The 17,780-nt window shown below is 40.8% G+C and overlaps 1 protein-coding gene across 15 annotated transcripts in view; it reads left to right on the top strand.

The window, feature by feature from the left end:
• Positions 1-734: 734 nt before the first annotated feature.
• The window catches only part of dlg5a (discs, large homolog 5a (Drosophila)), a 180,973-nt gene continuing 163,927 nt past the window's right edge, over positions 735-17,780 (top strand). For 10 of the 15 annotated variants that reach the window (XM_041176350.1, XM_041176344.1, XM_041176349.1 and 7 more), the window contains exon 1: positions 746-918. The gene's annotated coding sequence lies outside the window, so the exon portion shown is untranslated. Of the gene's footprint in view, positions 919-3,993; positions 4,087-4,609; positions 4,630-17,780 lie in introns of those variants that run through there. The other 5 variants (XM_041176353.1, XM_041176352.1, XM_041176337.1 and 2 more) reach the window with 3 other exon arrangements.

Here is a 17,780-nt window from a genome sequence, read left to right as displayed (position 1 = left end):
AGCACATTCGTTTAGATAGTATCACCAACTTTAACTTTAACACCTATGTGTTCTATTGTACTATTGTCGTTGACATCTTTTGATGATCTGCTTCTATCACTGCTTGTTTGTCCCTACAACCACACCCCCCTCCTCCACCTCTCTGTCTCTCTATCTCTCCGCCCCCCACACACACACCTTAAACCAGCTTATATTTCAACTCTTTCTTGGACTCGAACTCAAGTTCTGTTGAAGGGTCACGAGGACTCGAAACGTCAACTCTTTTCTTCTCCGCCGATGCTGCCAGACCTGCTGAGTTTTTCCAGGTAATTCTGTTTTTGTTTTGGATTTCCAGCATCCGCAGTTTTTTTGTTTTTATCCTTCATTTACTTCTTTTCCTTGCTGAACAAATGGCGAAAAAACCTGCTCCTCGATAACAAATGGTGCGTCATCAGGAAGGCTGTCTCAAGCTCGAGGGGACGCGCAGGCGCCGTGAGGCCGTCCCGCGGCGGCTCTGTCCTGCACACGCAGGCGCAGCGAGGCAGTCCAGCGGCGGCTCTGTCCAGGCGCAGTGAGGCCGTCCAGCGCCGGGACAGCCATGAGCGCGCAGGCGCAGTTCGGAGCTCCTCTGTCTCCCCCCGCCCCCTACCCTCCTCCCACTCTAGCGCCTGCGCATTGAGCACCTGGCGTTGGCGTCACGCAACGGCCCCTCTTGGGGTTGAGGAGGAGGAGGGGGGGGGCGTCGGGGGGGGGGGGGGGGTGTTGGAAAAAAAACACCGAGCGGTTTGGGAGAAGGAATGGGGCCGAAAAACGGCCTCTCTTGCCGGTACAGAACATCCCCGGCTCCCCTCCATCACTTTACCACGTGTGGCAAATAACAGAAGCGGTGGGCGAGTCAGGCCAGGCTTGTGGAGGGATCGATTTGCCGGGACCGCTGAGGTAAGAGGCGGCGGAGCTGGTCCGGAGAGCCCGGGGATGCGGCACGGCGGGTGCTGGGTCGCTGCCCACCTCCCGAGATTAGAGACCAGTTAGCCCCGATCGCGGCCTCTGCCGGGTAACCAGGGGTTTCTGTTGGTGAAAGAAACTAGGAATCGGCCGCTGATTGAGAAGGAGTCTGCCTGAGCCCCGTCTCGGCCTCTGTCTGCCTGTCTGTCTCTCTCTGCGCCTCTGTGTCTGAGCCTGTCTGTGACTCTGCACCCATTTGTTTGTGTGTCTGAGACTCTGCGTCTGTCTGATGCTCTGCGTCTGTCTGTCTGTCACTCGCCTGTAAGGCTATGAGTCTGCCTATTTGAAAATGTGGGCATTTGACCATGCACGTGTAACAAATGTGCACCTTGGCTGACTCTGTCTTTAGGTTTGTGAAACTGTGCCCTTGCCTTTTTGTCCGCTTGTGTGTATGAAATTGGAAGGCTACCTGTGAGTGAGAGGCTGCTTGCTGGAATGTTGTGCTTGTGTGAGACATGGCACAGATTGTGCCATTGTAGACATGTGAGTTTGAGACTGCATTTGTATGTGAGGCTGTGGGCTGAATTTTAGCTCCGGGGTCTTGATCCTTGTGCAGTGCTGAGTGCCTGGTTGGGAGCCTGGAATTGGCCATGGTGGGCCCTTGGAGGAATTTTCTGAGGAGCAGCCCGTTGCCAGGCTGTCTCCAGGAGCCCCGTCTAGTTAAGGATGGTGGGCAGGATCTACGGGCAGGGGGGCCAGTGGGAGTGCTGAGTCTAAGGGTGGCTGCTTGTCCCATTGGGAGATGTGGGCGCTGCTGCTGCAGTTGTGAGACTGAGAGGGCGCTCAAAATGGAAGTGTCGTCAGAACACTTGGAAATGTTGCAAAATATACTGTTACCACAGCTGTCATGTCATCATAGTGGAGGGAGTATCCCGTCACGGGTTGGCCTGAGGCCGTAGCCCTGCCAGCCTAATGGATCCATGCTTGGTTGCTTTGCAGGATGTGCCTTTGCCCCAGCCTGTCATTGGAAAGTTACCACCATACCACCTACAGGCTCCAGCCATTGGGGCTCCCAGCTGCTGTCTGGAAAGTCCAGACAACGTGACGAGTGCCCACAATTGGCACTTTAATTGGCCCAATTAGCTTCCAGCTGCTGGCCGATGGGTAGCTGTTGCCTCCCAGAATTTGCTTCCCTGAAAATAGTCCAGAGGCAGCAACATGCTGACATAGCGGGCTGTCGACAGGTAGCACAGAATTACCAGCATGCCTTTCTCTAAACCCACCGTGCAATGAAAATCCAGCCCTATGTGCCTCTGAAGTGATTTGTTTGTGTGTGATGAGGTGCTTTGTTGCATGTGTGATTTGCTTCATGAGTGAGATATGCAGCTGTCAGTGTATGAACAGAACTGTGTCTACGCCTGTGCAGATGGATGGTTGTCTGCTTATGAGGGAGAATGGAACTGTTTGACAATCTACTTTGAGACACATTGGGGTGAATTTTGACACACGCGTAAGGGTCATTTCCAGGTCATTAATCCACTTGAGAGGGTAGCGCATCTTCTGGCTAAATTTTACAGTAGCCGGCCAATTAGTAAGCTGCCTAAGTGTTCACCGACCAAATAGGCTGTGGAGGCGGGAGCTGCAGACAGCAGGGCCTACTGTAAGGAAGGCCAGCAGCCCTCGCTATGTGATGAATGAGTGTGCTGCTGAGGCCCAAGCAATAGGTAAACACAGGAGCTGCCATCAGTATCAGAGGAATGGCTGAGACGTCATTAGGCCCTTGATGATCAGAGACATCCATCTCCACGAATTCCACACTCAATGGTAAGGTTTTGACATGGGAAGCAGCAAGCTTGCCATTTTCTGCTGGAAACATTTAGATCTCATTCAGCTTTAACACAGCCTTGACTTCTGCTGTGCAGCTGCCTCCTTTCACTTTCTGGATTGCTGACATGGTGGGGGGTGGGGGTGGGGGTGGTGGTTGGCCTGTGTGACACCAGCAAAATTGCAGTGTGCTTTAAAAGTTTCTGATATTTAGTCGTGCAACAACCTTAATTGGGATCCTGCGGCAGACGCCGACTTCGGACCCAGCCCACCTCAGGGAAAAGCGTGAAGAAGTCAGAACTCTTTGGCCCACTGGCCTGATGCCTTTTGTCCAGATTTGTTCCCCCATACCACCTTGAAGGGTCTGGAAAAATTCAGCCCATCATGGATGACTGAGTACCTTATGTTTGTGAGAGTGTGTTTACAGTTTTGTGAAGGTTTGTGTCTTATGCAACTGTTTGCCTGCTTCTATCCATGTAAGGATGAGAGACCATCTTTGCCTGTTAGTATGAACAGGTACCTGTCTGCATGCGGGAGTGAATGCAGTTGTGATTTTGCTTGCCTGTGTGAAGGATTTAACCTTTGTGAGAATGAAATTTACTGTGCTTGATTGCCTGAGCATGATATGTGCCTAATTTTGCACATGGTAGTGGAATAAGCTTTGAGTGCTTGTGTGGTTTGAATGAGACAGTGGAAGCGTACACCACGTGTGAGAATTAAGTGTTTTGCTGATCACTTTGTAACAGACTATTTCTGCCTGTATGATTATGCATCTCTATGCATGTGCGTCTGTGTGTAGAGCCATGTAACGGAATTGGCCTGGCTGTGTCTTTGCGTGCCACTTTGCTTGTCTTTTCCTATGCATGCCTTCCTGACTTGTGTGTCTGCATGAAAGTTAGTTGTGCACCTGCTTGTGTATGATATACATTATATGTCTTTGTGCAAGGGAAGCTGTGCACTTTTCTGCACACTTGCCTGTGTGAAAGAGATTATGTGCCAGTCAGTCTCTAAATGATACTGCACATCTGCACGTGTGCATGCACTTGCTTGTTTCCACGTGCAGAATGTGAGACTGGGTTGCCGACTGTGTCTGTGTCTACCTGACACTGCAGGAGTGAGACACTCTTCATGCCTTTGTTTACATGCCTGTGAGAATGATACTGTGGATGAAAGAGAAAATTTGCATGTCTGGGTATGCCTGTCTGAAACTGTGCATCTTGTATTTGCTTCTTTTTATTTACAAAGGTATGATTGCATCTGCCAGAGCGTGTGTGCATAAAGCTGCCTACCTTTGGAAGAGAGTGAGATTGCATCCTTGGCTGCGTGTGAGAGAGTGAGGTAGGGAATCTGTTTTCCTGCCAGTATATGAATGCAAACATTGATCTTTTTTGTGTGTGCACTCACGTGCCAATGCACTTTGCAAGGGATGTTACAAGTAAATGCGATTAGCTCGTCAGATCTCATTTTGAATATTGTCAAGGTGTTGGCCATAAAATTTTACATCCAGCAACAATCCACAGGATGATACCCAAGATAAGGGATTGAGTAAACAATGTATTCCATGGTGCTGCAAGGTTAAAGGCTGCTTTGGTTGAGATGTTTCAAGTAGTAAAGAGAATTGTGAGTGAATAGGGAATGTATAACATTTCAACTAAGCTAGTTAGAAGAATATCTGGGGGAATATTCTTCATGCCTAAGGGTTATGTGGTAGGAATGTGAAATGCATTGTTGTAGAAAATTGTGGATGCAGAATCAATTGATGTGTTTAAAAGAGGAAGCTACTTGGGAATTGAGGATATTAAAGGATATGGAAGAAATGTGGAGCCTACCAGAGCTGGCTGGATAGGCAGCTCCTGTACCTATGTTCACATTTCATATTTGGTGAGTAAACAAAATTCTCCTTTCTCTTTGATTTCCTTTAGTTTCCTCAAGTCCAAAACTAACTATAATAGGAGATGATGCTACTTTGCCTTCATAACTGTTTTGGTGCACAAGGCTCAGTTGGTGGAAAGTACGGTCAAGGTGTTACTAACCCTCTTCTTTCCCAACCCACTCTCCTACATGAGGAGACATGACATCTTCGCTCAGGACTTCCACAGGTTAGAACTGGGAGGGAGAGGCCGTTGTACTGAGGTGCTTGAGTCCACTGTGCCACCAGACCACCTGGAAACCTGAGATTCATTTGATCTCTTAGCAATTCTGGCAGAGCAAAATAGAATTCTTAAACGGGTTAGAAACGTGGTGTATTTTACACCTTTCGTGGGCAAGCTAAATTCTCCTTTGTATCTGCCCATAAATGAATGTTCATTTGTTCTATTTCAGAACATCCTTATTATCTGGATAATTCACTATCACCATGGATAATTTAATTTTGCACAGAAATATTGAACTTAAGGCTGTTTCAGTGTAAGGAATAAAGTCTTTGTGAAATGACACTGTTAAAGCACATTAGTTGCTATTGGAAGCCTGAGATTAATGAGGAAGGTTTTGTGCAAACACACTGGTTAACATTCCACCCACAGCCTGTGGGAGACTGTTGCAGCACTGTACAGTCCCTCACTCTGGTCTGCTCTTGTAAGTGTGCATTTGAATTTTTAAAAATGTAATGTGATACTTTTCTTTTGTGCTTTGTGGGTGAAGTCTATAACAGCTGTGTTTACGGCTTTAATAAATTGCTTCAGAATCAATAATTATCTTCAAACTGTTTTAACTTAAGAGGCACACATCAAGCTATTTTGGTAATGATTTTCCTTCTATTGATATTTATTTTAAAATCCAATTCTAAAAGTCATAATGTTTTGAATACATTTTAGCGCCTTGCATAAATAACCGTGGCCTGTTTCTGTCTTGCAACAGTCTATTTGATTCTTCACACCTTTACTGGTATTTTTCTCCATATGAGGCACTGAGTTGAAATCTGTGTTCTGTTTGTTCCCTATTCTCTTTGTCAAGCAACAGTCCAATTTGTACTCAGAGTCAAAGATTTGCTTTGACAACGTGTTGGAGAATTCCATATTCTCAGCAGCATCTGTGTAAAGCTGTTTTTTAAAAACCTTTTTAGTCATTTTTGTGACCATAAATTTGTACCCTCTGTCAACAATTGGGCATAATCTATTGTTACTAATCTTATCTGTAACCCTCCTGAATCGTGAAGAACTCTCTCAGGTTATCTCTTTACCTTCACAACTTTTAAGAAAAAAGTTGTAACTTCTCAGTTTTCTTCATAATTGTAACCCATCATCCTTGTAACATTTCAGTGGCAGCCACAGATCAGGGAGTAATATTCTTGCCTCTGAGATAGAAGGTTGTGGGTTTCAGTCCCACTACAGAGACCTGAGCACAAAATCTAGGCTGACAGTCCCATGAAGCACTGAGGGAGTGCTGTGCTGTCTTTGATGCGACGTTAAATCAAAGCCTCATCTACCTTTTAAGATGGACATAAAAGATCCCGTTTTCAGAGATGAGTAGGGGAGTCTTGGCCAAAATATAACCCTCAACCAACAACCCCCTCATGTTTGTGAGTGCTACCTTTCCTGCATTTCACTGGTGACTACACTTCAAAAGTATTCCAATTGGCTGTATGGCTCTTTGGGATGCCCTGAGGTCATAAAAGGAGTGATAAAAAAGCAAGTTTTTCTTCCTTCCAAGTGAATTGACTCTGCATCTTTTATATGGTTTCTATAATGTGGCACTCAAAACAACTGCTTCAGTACACTATTATAGCAAAGGTGTTGGCCTATGGTTGAACAACCGGCACATACAGCTGTCAAGGCTCACCTGTAATTAATGTGCAGTTTGACGGAGTACCAGAGGGTGACTAGCTCTCACCAAATAATCAACTCCTTCAGAAGGGTAGAGAGCAAAAATAGTGGAGGAAAAGAAAATCAATTGAAATGATTTGCAAACCTGATTAGAGAAAGCAGCCAGTCGTTTAACAGGTTTCTCCAAAATTTGGGAGCTGTGCACCTACCAAATGTCTACCATGGTCTGGAAGTACACATCATGGCCTTTAATTTGCAATTATTAATTGGATTGTGTTGGGAAATTTAGAGCCCTATACTTTCTAAATGCCACTATGAACTGGGAATTATTTTTGGGAACAGAACATTTCAAATACTGTCTTTTCTTCAGGTACTGTCCATTTCTAAAAGATTTGCACATGCTCAATTGAAACTAACAGGGGCCTGCACTTTGTCAAACATCTTTTATTCTGTTGAAACCTGCAGCCTTTAGAATTTGAAGATTTGAAATTTAGGAATAATTTGTGAAATGATCAATTTATTAGAATTAGTAATTAATTTTTGATTCTGAAAGTCATGGTCTCAGTTTTGCACCTATTGTCTTGTACCCTAAACTGTGCTGGTGGTGTGACAAAATAACCTCATGAAAGCAAAAATTAATTGTTCGGTTATTTTGGAATATAAGAATGTGATTGGGAACTTTTGCCACCATTGTGTGATAAATCCAGTTTGGTAGAATTTATTAAATTCAAGTTGACAGCATTAAATGATCATGGTGTGTTTGGAGCATTTCAGATTAAATCCACATTGGGTGTCATTCTTATTATAATGCAGCCCAAGAGAGTTAAAAATTCTGAACATTATAATCAGGTGTGTGGTCTGATGAAGCTCACACATAGCTTGTTTATGGAATCGGAAAAAGATGGGATTCAAAATGTAGACGCTGTTAAAACTGACTGTTTACAATGAGTGTGTGTGCCAATCTTGCCAGTTACTGGACTGTGATCTCAAGATCTATGAACTCATTACATCTTTTGTTTCAGGATGTAATTGTGGCACTTGAACAGCAAAGAAGGTGCAGGGCTATGAGAAAAAGAGCACAAATGTAGGACTGACAGGGTGGCATTTTCAAAGCAACAACAGAAGCATGATGAGCCAAATGGCTCCCTTCTGTGCTGTACGATTCTGTGATTTAAGTCAAAACGCCAATTGACTTTTCATGCTGCTTATGGACAATTAAAACAATCTTTTCTGTCCCTCAATGCTTCTCATGCATGTTTTTTTAATGTTCTTCTGTGTTTTTCTTTTGTATCTCCTTTCCTTATTCTTTACATTTTCTCTGAACCCAACTTTACCCATAGTTTGCTGAATATGACATCATGGTGCGATATCTTCACTCTTTTTGAGAGAAAACTTTTAAAAATGAAGAATAACAATGAATTAAGATGTGCTTCATTTAAGCAGAACTGCTGACATTTGAATAAGTGGCTAGCTGAAACTCAGGCCAATCAATGTCCACTGCTTCGATTGTACAAAGAATGTTCTTTTGGCTGTGAGGCACAGTTTGGGGTTGTAAAGATTTTTTTCTCTATTATTAATAAGATAGTTCATTTTGTGGCTTGGGTGAGAAACAGTATCAATCTCCCTTTCCTCCCCTCCTGCACCCCCAGGAATAATCATGTTAAACTGCTATTCCAAATCCTCCAAATGGGAAACCAACACTTTACCTACTGGGTTTCTCAAATTGCTTCATTTTAATATCAAAAGTTGTAACATATTTTCCAGTGAAACTGACTTTCAAACAATGAAGCATAGGGAATACGGTTCACTTTTCTTTACCTTTGCTCACTTAATTTCCTGGGAACTTTTGTGATTTCTCTTTTGTGACAACATTAATTATCTTATGAAACTATATCAATTGAAATAATCAGTGTGAAGAAAGTCAGTTTGTTAGATATAGATAGTGTTATTACCATACATTGCCAAAAACTAGTCAGAGTTCTAATTTTCATACATATATTTAGGATGAATTTATAGCCTGCCTTAAAGAATGGTTCTTGGAGTTATACTTACTTATGTGCCATCTTGCTGTATCTTTTTATATCTCTGGGTCACCTGATTTCAGTTAAAATGCTTTGCCCATTGATATCCATTTGTGACCTTTTCCCTTTTTTGGATATAAACAGTTCAGTTTGATTAAATGTGATAGGATGTTGTATGTAAGTTTTATTAGGCATCTGTTATCAGGAAGTGGCCATACATACTAATTTGTACCTGCAATAATTTGTTGCATAACAACTGATGTTTTTAGTTCTAAGTGAATTATCTATGGTAGTTGTGTTTTGCTCAAGGGGTTGTAAATTTATTTTTATACCACATCTTTTAGAGTTTTAACACAAGTAAGTAATGTAGTTACAAGCAATTAATATGCGATGTTTGCATAATATCAAATCAACAGATTGTCTGCTGTTCTCATAATTTTGACATCCTTGCAGGAAACATTGATGTTTTAAGATGGCTTTTTTTATATTATCATGTAGTCCCCCACAGGCACAAAGCATTCAGAATTGTTTTTAGGTCATAGGTTGGCAAGAGTTTTTTTTCCCCCCATGTTTGTGAATGTTTTACTCTTTGGAACAATATTTGTACTTTGAGCATAGAACAAATGAAATTTCTGTTCAGTGGTGTGTTTAGCAACTTCATAAATTTTGAAAAAGATGCAAGGATCCTCAATGGAGAGATTGTGATTTTAAGAAGATATATATTTAAAGAATTAAAGAAATATTTTGGAAAATGCAAGCTCTGGTTTGTGTCCATTTGTATAGTTGGGATAAATTTTTGCTGAAAAGTGTTGAGCTATTTCTGGTGTAAAATAGCAGGTCTCTTGATATTTCAGTGTCATTAGGCCATTTAATATTTTTAACTATATTACAACATTTGCAGAACAGATACTGCATTTTGGCTCAATGGGATTGTAATATTTTTAATTCTGCCCCCTCTTCCTCCCAAAACCCCACAATTACACACCATGGAAAACCTCGATTTTAAATGTGTAACATAGGTGCAAGTTGCTGAAATGATGCACCAAATCCAATTCCTCGACTACCCAAAAGCAATGCCTATGGAAATCCACAAATAAATTTTGGAAAAATTGGTTTGAATGAAAGCATATATTTGTAAAAAGCAAAGTACTGTTAAGTTAGGTTTGTTGATTAACATTATTTAGAAAAACAATAAAATATAGAAATAATCATGTTAGCCAAAATTGCCTAATTCTTGTAATATACATATATAAAATATTGACTTCAAGAACTGAAAGGTCCAATAATATTCAAACCCCGCACATACACAACCAAATAGAAACAAGCTAATAAAGGAAGGAGGAGGAAAAATAAATACTAAAATAAAACAAACTAACAGAAACTAAAAAAATTATTTCTTTTCTCTGATCAGTTCACCCTTTCCTTTTCTCTAGTTGTACTAATAAATGGACATAATTTTGTATGTATTTTCAATCAGTAACTCTTCATATTTTCAAATATAAACCAATTTCTCCACTTTTTACGAGTGGTCATTCCAAATTAATATTTTCCATGGTTCTGTTTTCCCATTGAGAAGCATATGCCAATAATTTAGCTTTCCATGCCAATTTGATAAGATTCTTTGATTTTATCCACAAGGATGAATTTTTTTCTTCAACCTACTCACTTGTGCTGGTTACAATTCCACACTCATTGGCAACCCTCTCGTATTTTGCCAAGTGGCCATTCTTCAATTGTGAGGTCAGCAGGCGAGCCAGTCATGCAGGGCATCACAGCCAAGTCGAATTTTGTTCTTGCCAAAGTCCACATATGTGCACTTTTCAGCAGGAATCAATAGCAATTGAAAGCAGGAATCATGGTGCCTTTTCTTTCTTTGTCTACCCTTGGAGCACAGTGGTTAAATGTAGAATCCCATGCACAAAGGCTCATTGTCGCATCCATGCTACTCTCTCTCCCTAGTAGTCCAACGAAGCTAGGAGGGCATTTGCCACAGAGACAGCCCAAGGCAAGAACCTGCATGTTGAGTCTTTTAAAGTGGGGGGGCTGTTGTGCTGTGTTCTAGCTGAACAGGAGACCCTCCCGCACTTTTTCCTAAGTTTTCACAGTGGAGGACACAAATACTACCCCAATAGTAACAGGTAGTGTAGAGGGTATTGAGAAGGAGGAACTTAGAATAATCACCATCACTAGAGAAAAAGTACTGAGCAAACTATTGGGATTAAAGGTTGACAAGTCCCTAGGACCTGATGGCCTACAACCCAGGGTCTTAAAGGAAGTGGCAGCGGAGACAGTGGATGCATTGGCTATAATATTCCAAAATTCCCTGGATTCTGGAAAGGTTCCAGTGGATTGGAAAAATGCTAATATAAACCCTTATTCAAAAAGGGGGAGGGAGAGCAGAAAGTAGGAAACTATAGACCAGTTAGTTTAACGTCTGTCATTGGGAAATTGTTGGAATCCATTATTAAGGAAGTAGTAATGGGGCCTTTGGAAAGTCAAAATGCAATCCATCAGAGTCAGCATGGTTTTATGAAGAGTAAATCGTGTTTGGCTAATTTGCTAGAGTTTTTTTGAAGATGTGACAAGCAAAGTAGGTAATGGGGATCCTGTAGATGTAGTATACCTGGACTTCCAGAAGGCCTTTGATAAGGTGCCACACAAAAGATTAATATACAAGATAAGATCACACAGAGTTAGGGATAATATATTAGCTTGGATAGAGGATTGGCTAACCAACAGATAGCAGAGAGTTGGGATAAATGAGTCTTTTTCTGGATGGCAAGCTGTAACTAGTGGGGTTTGGTCCTTAGGCCCCAACTATTTACAATCTATATTAATGACTTGGATTCAGGGATAGAAAGTACTGTAGCTAAATTTGCAGATGACACCAAAATAGGTGGGAAAGTAAGTTGCAGTGAAGAAATAAGAAATTTACAAATGGATATGGACAGGTTAGGTGAATGGGCCAAAATTTGGCAGATGGAGTTTAACGTGGATAAGTGTGAGGTTATCCATTTTGGTGGGAAGAATAAAAAGGTGATTTATTATTTGAATGGAGAGAAACTTCAGAATGCTTCAGTGCAGAAGGATCTGGGTGTCCTTGTGCATGAATCACTGAAAACTTGTATGCAGGTACAGCAAGTAATAAGGGAGGCAAATGGAATTTTGGCATTTATTGCTAAAGGAATAGAGTATAAAAATAGGGAAGTGTTGTTGCAGCTGTACAAGGCATTGGTGAGACCGCACCTGGAGTACTGTGCACAGTTTTGGTCCCCTTACTTGAGGAAGGATTGTAGTTGCATTGGAGGAGATTCACTAGATTGATTCCAGAGATGCAGGGCTTGTCTTATGAGGAGAGATTGAGCAGTTTAGATCTGTACTCTCTAGAGTTTAGAACGATTAGAGGAGATCTAACTGAGGTATATAAGATGCTAAAGTGGATAGACAAAGTAGACGTGGAGCGGATGTTTCTCCTTGTGGGGCATTCTAGAACAAGAGGCCATAGTTTTAGGCTAAGGAGTGATAGATTTAAATCAGACATGAGGAGGAATTACTTTTCTCAAAGGGTTGTGAATCTGTGGAATTCACTACCTCAGAGTGCAGTGGATGCCAGGAGGCTGAATAAACTTGAGGAGGAGATAGACAGATTTTTAATTAGTAACGGGTTGAAAGGTTATGGGGAGAGGGCGGGAAATGGGAGTTGAGGCCGAAATGAGATCAGCCATGATCGTATTGAATGGCGGGGCAGGCTGGAGGGGCTGAATTGCCTCTCCTAGTTCTTATGTTCGTACTGCCTGCCATAGGCATATCAGAAGGATAATAAACCTGTTTGGCCACAAATGTACGCAACTTCCCTGCCATCAAGTTTTAGAGTGGGATTTAAACCTGGAGCTTCTTACTCAGAGGCACAGACCTCCTCCCTTGCTACTATCTAGGCTGAGATCAATTAACTCAACAAGACTGAGGATTACATCTTGTGGTCTATGGTTTAGTGTATTGACCTATTGGTGGAGTTTGAAAGAGCATTCTGCAATTGCATGCTGGTGCTGTAACATTATATATGTGGTAAAGATGCATATTTATATATCAATATCCATCCTTACTCAATTAGCCTGTGAAATTATCTATATCACAGCTGCACAAAGGGAAAAAAATCCCCAACGAGTATCAAAATAGTACATCATTTGCATCACTCTCCAGTTTTCAAAAGCCTAGTTTTGCTGGAGTGCATGGGGCACAATGATACATATGTTGTTCCTTCACTACTGGATGCTACATATATATATATAAAAAAAATGTCCTATTGTTTTCTGCTGGATATATAAATTCTATTGCCAAATCATTCCATGTTTGCTGATGTGCCCCTGCTATCACATAGTAGTCACTGCACTTAAAGGTAATTTATTCGCATTTAACATGCTTTGGATGTTTCTGAGTGACATGATGATGCACCATATAATTGAAAGTCTTTAATCTGGCATCTTTATCCTTTTGTTATAGAATACGGTTTGCCTACCTTGTGAAATTTTCTAATGCTCTGAGATCAGAGAACTCCCTGCCTGCTTCAGGCCATTTGGTATATTGTACTGGAGTCTTAACATCAGGGTGGAGGCAGGGCAGTGCAGGGGCAAAGGAAGGTGGGAGAGAAAAAGGAAAAGCAAGAAAAAAAGACAAAAAAAAATACAGATTGAAAGCGGGAAAAAGAAGAAAGAATAGGGGGAAAGAGACATTTATTTGCTGCCGTTAATCCAAGATCTTTATGGTAAATTATGTGTTTTGAGAACGTGAAGTTATATTTTGTTTCAAATTACCGAAATGAATTGATCTACTGGGAAGCAGGAGCAATATCATTGGGTGATTTCCACCACACCCCAAGCCCCCCCACTGCCCATTCCTAGTGATTTAGCTCCCATTTGCTCCTGGATGTGAAGGATAAAAAGACTAAATACTGTGCAAGAAGTATACATGTTGAGCTGCAACAATCTCATAACTGAAAATGCCACAAACCTCTTGACAAAAAGCTCAAATGGCGATTACAATGATATCATTTACTGTATAAGCTTCGTTGTTGAAATTGCAACCTTATTTTTGTTTCTGCTTCAATTTTTAAAAAAATTAACCCAGTATGGCTTGTAACCCAGAGCTCTGCATTAGATTTCCTAAACTAAACCAGATCATGAGAATCTCACATTAACAGTAATTTCAGTTTACACTTGGCCAATTCTAAATTTTTAACAATTCAATATTTATCAAAGTAGTAAATGTTAATTTAATTTAATTCTGCCCAAACTGACAGGGATTCTATATTTGACTGTGCTTAAATTTCATATTTAAGAGCAAAACAAAACATCGTCATATTCTCTTTTCTGTTCCGAGGATCTTTACAATGGTGTCATTAAATTCTTGAGGGATTGATGAAATGATTAATATATTGCACCTATTTGACATTAGTAATGTATGAACAGTTTCATGTTTTGCACCTTTCCTGTTTCACATATGAATGTGTACAGGAAAATGATGACATACTTGGCTGATGGGAGCCAGGTAGGAAACTATGGAGTAAATGGGAAAATTGTGATTGGGAGAATTTACATGAGCTTTAGAGAAGCAGTTTGTTGAAATTGTATAGTCAAGATTAAGCACAGCCAGAATGGATTAGATAGTTAACACAATGAATATCTGATCTGTATTGGCCAGGAATGTAGTGGGTTTGGCTGAGATGGTCTCAGTCAGAGCAATGGTCAAGGCTGCAGAATTTGGTCAATACCCCTGGGTTAAAAATGTAAACGCTTCTACTTGTCATTTAGTGGGACCACTCTGCCTGGCCAGTTGATAAGGACAGAAAAGAAAGTAAGACTTGCATTTATATAAAACCTTTCACGATCACTGGCCATCTCAAAACACTTTACAGCCAATGAAGTACTTTTGAAGTGTGGACACAGTTGTAATGTAGGAAACGCAGCAGACAGTTTTGCATTCATCAAACTTCCACAAACATCAGTGTAAAAATGTCCTGATAGGATCGTGCTCTTTTGTGAAGGCATCTACAATTGAATAACTGGCTGATGTGTACAAGAATGTCCACTTGAGTGATGCAACAGGGACTTGCATGTGTGGAGCCATACCTGACTTGTCAACTTGTGTCCAGTGAAGAACGAGCTTCCTCAAAAATTGGCATGATGGATCTATTTTGCATTATATTTCTTTGTGTGTAAATTCTGTTATACTTAAAGAAAGAACTTGCATTTACCATATATAGCGTCTTTCACATCCTCAGACATCCCAAAGTGCTCCAGAGCCAAAGAAGTACTTTTGAAGCTAGTAACTTTGAATTTAGAGACATGCTAATGTAGCAGATAATCTTTTTTTAGTTGTGTTGGTTGAATGATAAATTTGACCAGGACATAGGAGAATTCCCTCTTCCACTTTGAATAGGGCCATGGGATCTTTTACATTCATCTGAGAGGGCAGTTGTGGCTTCTGATTAATATCTCATCTGAAAGGCAGTGCCTCTTATAGTGGGGCACTCTCTAAGTACTGCACTGAAGTGTCAGCCTAGCTTATATGCTCAAATCAGTGGAGTGGGTCTGTAACACTCAACCTCCTGATTCCAACAGGAGTGCTACCATTGAGTCAACATTGAAGCAATTTAGATGTTCTGTATGTGCAGAACAACTGTTGTTTTTCATTGCTACTGGAATACTGTTATTTTACGTGGATCGGAAAGCTCAATGGTTGAACTATTTACAAATAACTGTTCCGCAAAAATCAATATTTCCAGTTGAAACTGAAATGCCACTGGTTGACTAGTTAATTCTGTTGGAGTTCAGGCATCTTGTTAAATTTTTTGAAATCAGATCTCAATCAAAAAACATGAGCTTGACTGTATTTTGCAAATTGAGTAAGTCAATTCTGAAATATTATTGATATCATAGAATGGTTACAGCACAGAGGAAGCCATTTGAACTGTTGTGTCCATGCCGGCTCGCTGCAAAAGTAACTTGGCTAGTCCCATTCCCTCACCTTTTGACTGTAGCCCTGCAAATTTTTTCTATTCAGATGTTATCTAATTCCCCATTGAAAGCCGCAATTGGATCTGCTCCCATCCCACACTAAGGTGGTGCATTCCAAACCCTAACCACTTGTTGTATCGAGAAAAAATTCTCACGTCGCCTTTGATTCTTTTGCCATTCACCTTAAATAAGTGTCCTCTGATTCTCAACCCCTCTGCCAATGGGAGCAGTTTCTCTCTTACTAGACCCCTTGCAATTTTGATCCCCTCTAAATGTTCTCTTGGAAAACAGCCCCCACTTCTCCAATCTGTCCATGTGAATGAAGTCTCTCATCCCTGAAACCATTCTTGTAAATCTTTTCTTGACCCTCTCTAATGCCTTCACATTGAGGCTAAACAGGTGTTTTATACAGGTTTAACATATCTTCCTAGTTTTTGTGTTCTGTGCCTCTATTTATAAGGCACAGGATCCTGTATAGCGTATTGATCACTTCCTCAACCTGCCCTGCCACCTTCAACAATTTGTCCACATGTACTTCAAGGTCCTTCTCCTTTAGAATGTATCCTTTATTTTATACTGCCTCTTGTTATGACACAGCAGTTGGTAAAAGCTGAGCTGTTTAAACCCCAGAGGGAAATTTGAACAACTGTCATAACCTATATTTTCAATTGGTATGTTTGAGATGCAGCTCTGAATTCAGGAATAAGTCCACCGGGCCTCAAGAGGTTTTTTATATAAAAATTTAATAATTTAAGAACAAATTAAACACATGCACATGTCTACAAATTACTACCATAATAACTTTTAAACAAATCCCCAAATTAATCACTCTCTGGTAAATCCCCACCCAGGCAACAATAACCCATAGACTTTAAACCGACACCAGGCAAAGCACATTTGACTGTACGAATTCACAATGAGGTTCCTTGCAATTTGGTTCCTTTGCAGACACAGTTGTAGGCTTACAGGCTGCTTAGATCTTAAATGCTGCCTTACACACACAAACTCCTTTCTGTTTATACCTAGCTTTTCCTTTGAATGTAAATTTTCCATTGTATCACCAGGCTTTTAATGTTACATATCTTAACAATAATATCCTTTCATCCCACCAATTTTATTAGTAAGCTGAAAAAATAAACACATTGTTTGGCGTCTTCTAGCTAGGTACAAGATTTTACTCCCACTCTTGAATGCTTTATTCAACAAATGCAGATTTACACTTTACCTTCTATCCTCCTCACGTTTAGCTAATTAACATCTCAAAATTACTATACATCAAAGCACTCAGACTAGCTGGCTTAAATCCAATTAACACACACAGACACAGACCTCACTACAATTCCATTTTAAAAATAATTTCCAATAACATTATTGACATTAATATCTCTTCATGACTCTCTCCTTGTTCTTCTTGTCAAAATGTATCACTTCGCACTCTGCATTAAATTTTATCTGCCAGATGCCCCAAGCCTGTCTCTGTTCTCCTGAAGTCAATCACGATACTCTACATAGTTCCCAATACTTCCAAGTTTGTGTCCTCCATTGATTTTGAAATTGTACCCTGCACACCCAAGCCTAGGTCATTAACATAGATCAAGAAAAACAGTGATTCTAATAGCAACCCCTGGGAACACCACTATGTGCCATCCTCTAGTCTGACAGACAACTGTTTCCCATTACTTTCCGTTTCCTGTCACTCAGCCAACTTTTTATCCGTGCCTTCTGCCCCTTTTATTCCACGGGCTTTAACTTTGCTGACAGGTTGTGATGTCACATTATTAAACACTTTTCAGAAGTACACGTACACCACATCAACTGGCTTCCATCATCAACCACCTCTGTTACCTTATCAAAAAGCTTAATCAAGTTAATTAAACACAACTTACCCGAAACAAATTTGTGTCCTTTTTCCTTAATTAATCCACATTTGTCTCAGTGATTGTTAATTTTGTCCTGAATTATTATTTCTGAAAGCTTTCCCAGTACCAAAGTTAAACTAACTGGCCTGTTATTGGTGAGCTTATCCTTCCTTGCACTCTTTTTTTGAACAAGGGTGCAATATTTGCAATTCTCCAGTCTTCTGGCACCATCCCAGTATCTAAGGAGGATTGGAAGATTATCAGTCCTTCTGCAATTTTGACCCTTACCTCCTTTAGTATGCTTGGGATCATCTGATCTGGTACAGTCAACCTTGCTAATATCTCCTCTTTATCAATTTTTAGCCCATCCAATGTCTC

Source organism: Carcharodon carcharias, chromosome 28 (genome assembly GCF_017639515.1).
Source record: "Carcharodon carcharias isolate sCarCar2 chromosome 28, sCarCar2.pri, whole genome shotgun sequence".
Taxonomy (NCBI): Eukaryota; Metazoa; Chordata; class Chondrichthyes; order Lamniformes; family Lamnidae; genus Carcharodon; species Carcharodon carcharias.
This window is presented reverse-complemented; position numbering and strand designations above follow the sequence as displayed.